Genomic DNA, 8,101 nt, shown 5'->3' with positions numbered 1-8,101 from the left:
TTTGACACCAAAAAGATAATTACTTTTTTACTTTTAGACAAGTTTGTTTTAATTCTCAGGCTGGAGTGATAGTATAGTAGGTAGGGCATTTGCCTTGCAGGTGTCCAACCTGGATTTGATCTTCAGTAGTCACCTGAGCTTGCCTGGAGTGAGCTCTGAGCACAGAGCCAGGAGTAAGCCCTGAGCACTGCTGAGTGTGGCCCCAAACCAAAACCAAAACCAAAATTTATCTTTGGATCTCTTAGTATTTTCTCTGAGTGTAACAGTATAAAATCTGGCCTGGAATATAAACAAAACCATAATTTTTTCCCCCTCTATGAGACCACTTGCTCATATTCAATCTTTTTTCTTCTCCTTTTCTATTTTCTCTCTCTACTTTTTTGTGTATTTAATACACTTTTTTTTTTTTAGTGTTTTATTTTTATTTTTTCTTTTTTTCAGGTTTATGTCTCATTTATACCGTATTCAAACACCATCCCTTCACCAGTGCCCATATTCCACCACCAAAATCCCCGGTATACCCCCCGCCCTCCACCCCAACTGTATAACTGATGAACCTCACTTTATTTTCTCTTCACCTTGATTAAGTTCCATATTTCAACACAAAACTCACTATTGTTGTGGAAGTTATATCCCCAAAAAAGATAACCCTAATAAGGAGGCATTTGATAATTAGTTTTCCATTCAAAGATTGTATGTTCTCAGGTGTTAGAAAAGGTCGCGCGGCCGCTAATTATCTGTCCCAGTCCCGAATCCCGGAGCCGTGCCAGCCGCCGCTCAGTGGCGCCAGGGCTCCACCTGGAGAAGGTGTGCTGGCGGCACCTCCTCCTTCCGGCCCCCCGGTGTTGCTGGCCCCGACTTGGGTCCGGAGCATTTTCCAGGCCGCGTTGCTCACCAGAATGCCTGCCGCTTCTCTGTGGATTGTGGCATGAAGATGGCGCCGAGGGTGGGTCGAGGGCGTGACTTCCAGCGGCCGGGACCACTTGGAGTTTTGGGCTGGCGCTGCCCCACTCCAGTGGCCCCCGCGGCTCGGATCTGTCCCAGTCCCGAATCCTGGAGCCGTGTTAGTTGCTGCTCAGTGGCGCCAGGGTTCCATCTGGAGAAGGTGTAATACACTTTTTTAAACATTTATTAAATATATACGTCAATATGGTCACACCAATGTCAAATCCAAATTTCATTTTTCATGGAAGACTTCACCAAGGACATTTTATATTAGTGTTTCACTGATTTATGGAAAATCAATCAAACAAAACACCTGAAATAAACCATCAGCACCATATTCTACACTTCGTGCTAATGATGGTGATTAGAGCAGCACCAGAGGAGTTACAAGAATGAGTAGAGGTTCTTCTGTTGGAGGGAGCAGTGGAACCCTGGTGGTAAGAATGTTGACTCTTCAGGCCCGAGTGATAATATAGCGGGTTGGGCATTTGCCTTGCATGCATGAGACCCAGGTTCAATCCCACGCATCCCATATGGTTCCCTGAGCACCTAAATAGTAACTCCTGAGAGCATAGCCAGAAGGAACTCCTGAGCATCACCGGATGTGACCCAAAAAAAGCCAAATAAATAAATAAATAAATCTGGGTCAACTTTTGGGAAAAAAAAAAAAAAGAATGTTGACTCTTAGAGAGGGGTGAAGGCAAATCCCTTGTGATCTGTGATGTTGTAAACCTATGCAAATGAACAAATAGAGTTTTAAAGAATAAGAAAAAGTAAACTTTAGGGACTAAATCACCTTATCAAACAGTAGAAAGACCATTGATCTGTGCACACTTTTTCTTGAGAAATCAGTATGTAGAGAATGAGAAAAATAGAAATAGCTAACCAAAGGTGTCAGAGTTCTGTGTGTGTACACATGTGGGCATGCACTGTGTGTTTGTGTGTGTGTATATGTGTGTGTGTGTGTGTGCGCGTGTGCGCGCACCGACACTCGCTTCTTGGAAGAAGTCCTCAACAGAACTCTACTTGGAATCTTTTATTCCAAGATGACTTTCACAAAATTAAGGGCATGAAGTCAAGTGTGGGTACCAATGAGGAATTCCTTCAATTCAATGGTCACTTTTAGTAACAAGATTAACAGCTCAAAAGAGACAGAGGATGGCTGAACAATTTCTTCTGATACACCAAACAATAAAGTGAAAGAATCAAAACCAAATGCCCCAACAGGCCAAGGGGAAATGGAAGGAAATGCAAGGGGAAATGCAAGACCTGATCGGTAAACATTGGCCAAGAGCCAAATCCCCTTCAGTCATCCTAAATCCAAGGGTACTTGACACCCACAGCAAATTCCATCTGTACCGCAGCACCACAGGAAACATATGATCAAGTATGAAATCTTCTACTGAATGGCAAGGAGATTAGGAAAGGCACTTGCTTATTATGTGCTGGCTCAGGACACTAATGTCTTGCCAATCTTGGGCACAGAAAGGCAGGACTGCAAATGACAAGATTCTGGAATTCTGTGTATGAGACTTTTTAATTTACAGACCTCTAGGGCATTAGGATTAAAAGTTAGGCCTAAGGGGCTGGAGCGATAGCACAGCAGGTGGGGCGTTTGCCTTGCACCTGGCCAACCTGGGTTTGATTTCCAGCATCCCATATGGTCCCCTGAGCACCGCCAGGAGTAGTTCCTGAGTGCATGAGCCAGGAATAACCCCTGTGCAAGGCTGGGTGTGACCCAAAAAGCCAAAAAAATAAAAAATAATACAAATTTCTTCAAAAAACAAAAAGATTAAAAAATAAAAAATAAAGAAAAGCTAGGCATTAAAGGTAGCAGGGGGTGACCTACCTGAATCAAAGAAATGTAAATGACACATTTATACCTTAGGGTTGATAGCAAGTTGCTATGGCAACCACAGGGCTCAGAGATGGCAGAGTTAAGCAGAGAATACAAAAACAGCTACTGCATCCCTATTCTTTCATTGTATGTTCGATATCCACGCTGGTCTCCAAATGCCTGTATTTTACATTTTAAAAAAAATATAATCTATTTTACAAAAGTAGTGGCCTGCATCTCTCCCAACCAATCACATGAATCACACGAATCACGAAATCCCATTGATCATCAATTTCTCGAGTGGGCTCAGTAACCTCTCCGTTTGTCCTATCCCTGAGATTTTAGAAGCCTCTCTCCTCTCGGCCTTCCCAATGATGTCGCACTGGAGGTTCTTTCAGGGTCAGGGGAATGAGATCCAGCTTGTTACTGGCTTTAGCATATGAATACACCATGGGAAGCTTGCCAGGCTGTCCCATGTGGGCAGGAAACTCTCAGTAGCTTGCTAGTTTCTCCCAACCAATACATTTAATAAAATACAACAAATATGCATGTTTGTATTTTATGGCAATATAAAAATTCTCACAAATATATGTATCGTGAGCAGTACTGATATTGAGCATACAATGAAAGAATAAGAATGTAAATTAATTCAGAAAGTTCTGTGACAAAAAAAAAAACCCCAAAAACCAGCTACCACATACTAATAAATGACTTTGTAAGTCATAGATCTTTCACTATCACTGTCATCCCATTGCTCATCGATTTGTTCGAGCGGGCACCAGTAACGTCTCTCATTGAGAGATTTACTGTTATTGTTTTTGGCATATCCAACACACACGGGTAGCTTGCCAGGCTCTGCTGCACAGGCTCGATACTCTCAGTAGCTTGCCGGGCTCTCCGAGAGGGGCGGAGGAATCGAACTCGGGTCGGCCTCGTGAAAAGCGAACGCCCAACTGCTATGCTATCGCTCCAGCCCCAATCATAGATCTTTAATTCAATTTCTAAACATATTTTTGAAAACACAGTAAGAAACCAGAGCAACACATTTTGTAACAGGTTCCACATATTCTGGTCTAACACGTTTTTCTTATGCTTTGTCCCCTATCCTTACAGGACAACCTCCCAGCAAGCACCTCAAGGAAAAAAGATGGATGGATGAGGGGGCCAGAGCGATAGTCCAGCAGGTAGGGAGTTTGCTTTGCATGAACTGATCTGGGTTCAATCCTCGGCATCCCATCTGTTCCCCCGAGCACTGCCAGGAGTGATTTCTGAGTGAAGAGCCAGGAGTAACCCCTGAGCATTGCTGGGTGTGACCCAAAAAGCAAAATAATAAATAAATAAATAAAGAAAGAAAGAAAGAAAGATGGGTGACGGTCATAGCTGGAAAGGGCAACCTTTAGAGATTGCCAAGCGTGCCAGAGCAACCCTCTGTGAGTATTGTCACCGTGATTTATTCATCTCCACTGAGTGTGAAATTAAGAGCGTGAGCACAGGCAAGCACTGTAATCGATTTAGTACAAAGCTCGGTGAGCTGCACCATGGCCAGAAATGCAAGCAGAAGGAAAAGGCGACAAATTTTCTCCTTAAGATGGAAGGACCTGGGCCTGGAGCAACAGGACAGTGGGTAGCGCGTTTGCCCTCCAAGCAACCGACCCAGGTTCGATCCCTGGTATCCCATATGGTCCCACAAGTGACTCCTGAGTGTAGAGCCAGGAGTAACCCCCAAGAAACTCCCGGTGTGATCCAAAAAGTAAAAAAAAAAAAACAGCCCCCCCCAAGAGAAATATGGAAGGACCCAGCCCTGCAGATATCTTCCCCACAATTTTCTGTTGCTTGTCTCCACAATCTTCTTACCTGGAGTCAACTGATGTACAACCTGTGACCTTCATTATTTTCTGTCAAGTAGTGTTTTCATTAGCATGGGGAGGCCAGAATCAGACATAGTTTGGAGGACCCAATTCTGCCAATATAAAGACAGTTTCAGACTATGTATATGATTATCTGTTACTTCATCTAAAAGGAAAACCATAAGTCAACCAAACGTAGTCAGTTCATACAGGTGGGAAAACTATTTTTTTAATTGAGTCACTGTGAGATGCAGAGTTACAAAGCTGATCATGGCTGGGTTTCAGTCATATGACTGGTTAAAGAAACTATGGTATATCTGCACAATGGAATACTATGTAGCTGTTAAAAATAAAGCTACAAAATTTGCTTGTAAATGGATGAACATGGAGAATATCATGCTGAGTGAAATAAGTCAGAAGAAGAGAGGATAGACATAAAATAATAGGACTCCTTTGTGGGATATAAAACTAGTAAAATTTAAAACCAATACCTAAGGACAGTAGAAACTGGGGCCAGGAGGATTCGTTGGAAGCCTGCCTCAAATGCTGGAGGAGAAGTCAGTTAGGATAGAGAAGAGAGAACCCTGACAAAGATAGTTGGAAATGATCTCTCTAGATAAGAGTTGCATGCTTAAAACAGGTAGAGAAAACTTTTAATTGGCTGGAAATTGGTCAGAGTTGGTTGAGATGTGAAAGAGAGGAAGTAGATGAAAATAAGTTTTTTTTTATGTTTTTTTTTTTTTTTAAAAAAACTCATTGGATTTACTTGAGTTCTAATACCTTGGGAAAAGAGAATCATTAGAAAAAATTTCTTTCCAGTCCACAGCAGTTTACCACAGGGGATTCCTGTGCTTAGAGACCGAAGAGGCAAGAGGTAAAAGTGCCTAATGAGCTGGTAGAGGGAGCTGTAAATATCTCCTCTGGTTCTGGGTCCGGAGAACTGGCTGAGGGGGATTTTTTTTGCTTTTTTTAAATTTCTTTTTTTGTATGCCTAGATCTGGTGAAGAGACAGAAGTTTGTCTGCCTGCCTGCCTGCATTCCTTTCTTTGTATTCCTTCCTTCCTTCCTTCCTTCCTTCCTTCCTTCCTTCCTTCCTTCCTTCCTTCCTTCCTTCCTTCCTTCCTTCCTTCCTTCCTTCCTTCCTTCCTTCCTTCCTTCCTTCCTTCCTCTCTTTCTTTCTTTCTTTCTTTCTTTCTTTCTTTCTTTCTTTCTTTCTTTCTTTCTTTCTTTCTTTCTTTCTTTCTTCCTTCCTTCCTTCCTTCCTTCCTTCCTTCCTTCCTTCCTTCCTTCCTTCCTTCCTCTTTCTTTCTTTCTTTCTTTCTTTCTTTCTTTCTTTCTTTCTTTCTTTCTTTCTTTCTTTCTTTCTTTCTTTCTTTCTTTCTTTCTTTCTTTCTTTCTTCCTTCCTTCCTTCCTTCCTTCCTTCCTTCCTTCCTTCCTTCCTTCCTTTCTTTCTTTCTTTCTTTCTTTCTTTCTTTCTTTCTTTCTTTCTTTCTTTCTTTCTTTCTTTCTTTCTTTCTTTCTTTCTTTCTTTCTTTCTTTCTTTCTTTCTCTCTTTCTTTCTCTCCTTCTTTCTTTCTTTCTTTCTTTCTTTCTTTCTTTCTTTCTTTCTTTCTTTCTTTCTTTCTTTCTTTCTTTCTTTCTTTCTTTTCTTTCGTCTACCTGAAAATGGCCATTATATCTTCAACATCAATAATTCAATGAGGAATTCACACTTCCGCTTGGGGACTTCCCTCTCTGATTTTCCATCCAAGTGAGTTCAACACCCAAGTTTGCCTTGGCTAGAGTCAGAGAGAAGATATATCAATAACTTTATTTGCCTGTAGGCCCCGAAGTGCCAATCCACCTTAGTCCAGAGGCAAGAGATTGCTGTGCTGGTTGCTGGGTGAATGAGTGAGGGTATGGCTGCCAGGGGTTTCATAATATTTCAGAATGTATGCAGGGTTCACATTAGATGATGTTTCATATTCTTGACCATGGAATGGCTCGCCGTCTCTCAGAGGTAGGCAAATGGGTGCTGCCATTGGCAAGTTCAAAAAAATCCGCTTCTAAGAACAATGTTCAGATCTGTTTCTGGATGGCATAATAGGGAGGACTTTGTGGTGTTAAGAGATGAGAGAGAGAAAAAGAGAGAGGAGAGAGAGAAAAAGAAAGAGAGAGAGAGAGAAGGAGGAAGGAGGAGAGCCCTGGCCCTGAATGTTGGTTGTCCTAGACAAATGACCCCCATCTTAAAGGAAATCACTTTTTTATTTTTTTTACTTTTTGGGTCACACCCAGCGATGCACAGGGGTCACTCCTGGCTCTGCACTCAGGAATTACTCCTGGCAGTGCTCAGGGAACCATATGGGATGCTGGGAATTGAACCAGGGTCGGCCTCCTGCAAGGCAAATGCCCTACCCACTGTGCTATCACTCCAGCCCCCAGGAAATCACTATTTTTAATGTTTGTGGTTCTCTTCATATTGCTTTTCAAATGATCAACACTGCTTTTGCTTTTTTTTTTTTTTTCAACTTTTGGGTCACAGCCAGCAATGCTTAGGGATCACTCCTGGCTCTGCACTCAGGAATTACTCCTGTTGGTGCTCAGGGGACCTTATGGGATGCCAAAAATTGAACCCAGGTCAGCCAGGTGCAAGGCAAATGCCCACCCCATTGTACTATTGCTCGGTCCCCAACACTGATTTTCTGTCAGCAAAATTATAGAGCATCGGCTGATCTCAGTGTTTTGGACTCGTGGGATGGAGAGTTACTCGTGGGATGGAGAGCGGCTGCCAGGCTAAATGTGCGTGATCCATTTTGTTCTGGAAACCAGCAGGTCAGAAAAATTTCAAATGTCTGCTCCCTCCTTGGAACTGTTGGTTACTGATTGTGACAGAATATTTTTATATGATAAATAGCTTAATACGGTAGAAGATTTTTATCAGTCGTTTTTCTAGATTATAATTCCAATTGTTTCCTACCAATTATCATTCCCCAAGTGACTTCTCAATATTTTCACTCTAATTTTCGGAGGGTGGCCACACACAGCTGTGCTCAGGGCTGACTCCTGGCTTTGCACTCAGAGATGCCGTCTAATTGGGGGTGGGGACCATCTGGGCTGACAGGGATTGAACCCTGGGTTGGCCGTATTCAAGGCATATGCCCGACTTGCTGTACTGTAGCGCCACTACCCCCAGTTTACTCTAATATTTTAATATTTTATCTAAATATATCAGTTACCTTATGTATGACTTCATTGCTATATTTAATTCACAGGATTTTGAATGTTGTTATGAGGCCTCATTTAGAATGATTTCTATATTAAACTGAGATCTATTTTTTTGTTTGTTTTGGGCCCACACTCAGCGATGCTTAGGGGTTTTTTCTGGATCTGCACTCAAGATTGACTCCTGGCACTGCTCGGGGACCATATAGGATGCCAGAATCAAACCTGGGCTTTCCATATGCGAGGCAAGTGCCTTACCTGCCTTACTAT

The sequence above is a fragment of the Sorex araneus genome, chromosome 2 (assembly GCF_027595985.1).
Source record: "Sorex araneus isolate mSorAra2 chromosome 2, mSorAra2.pri, whole genome shotgun sequence".
Classification (NCBI taxonomy): Eukaryota; Metazoa; Chordata; class Mammalia; order Eulipotyphla; family Soricidae; genus Sorex; species Sorex araneus.
The sequence above is the reverse complement of the archived record's forward strand: the minus strand, read 5'-3'. Positions refer to the sequence as shown.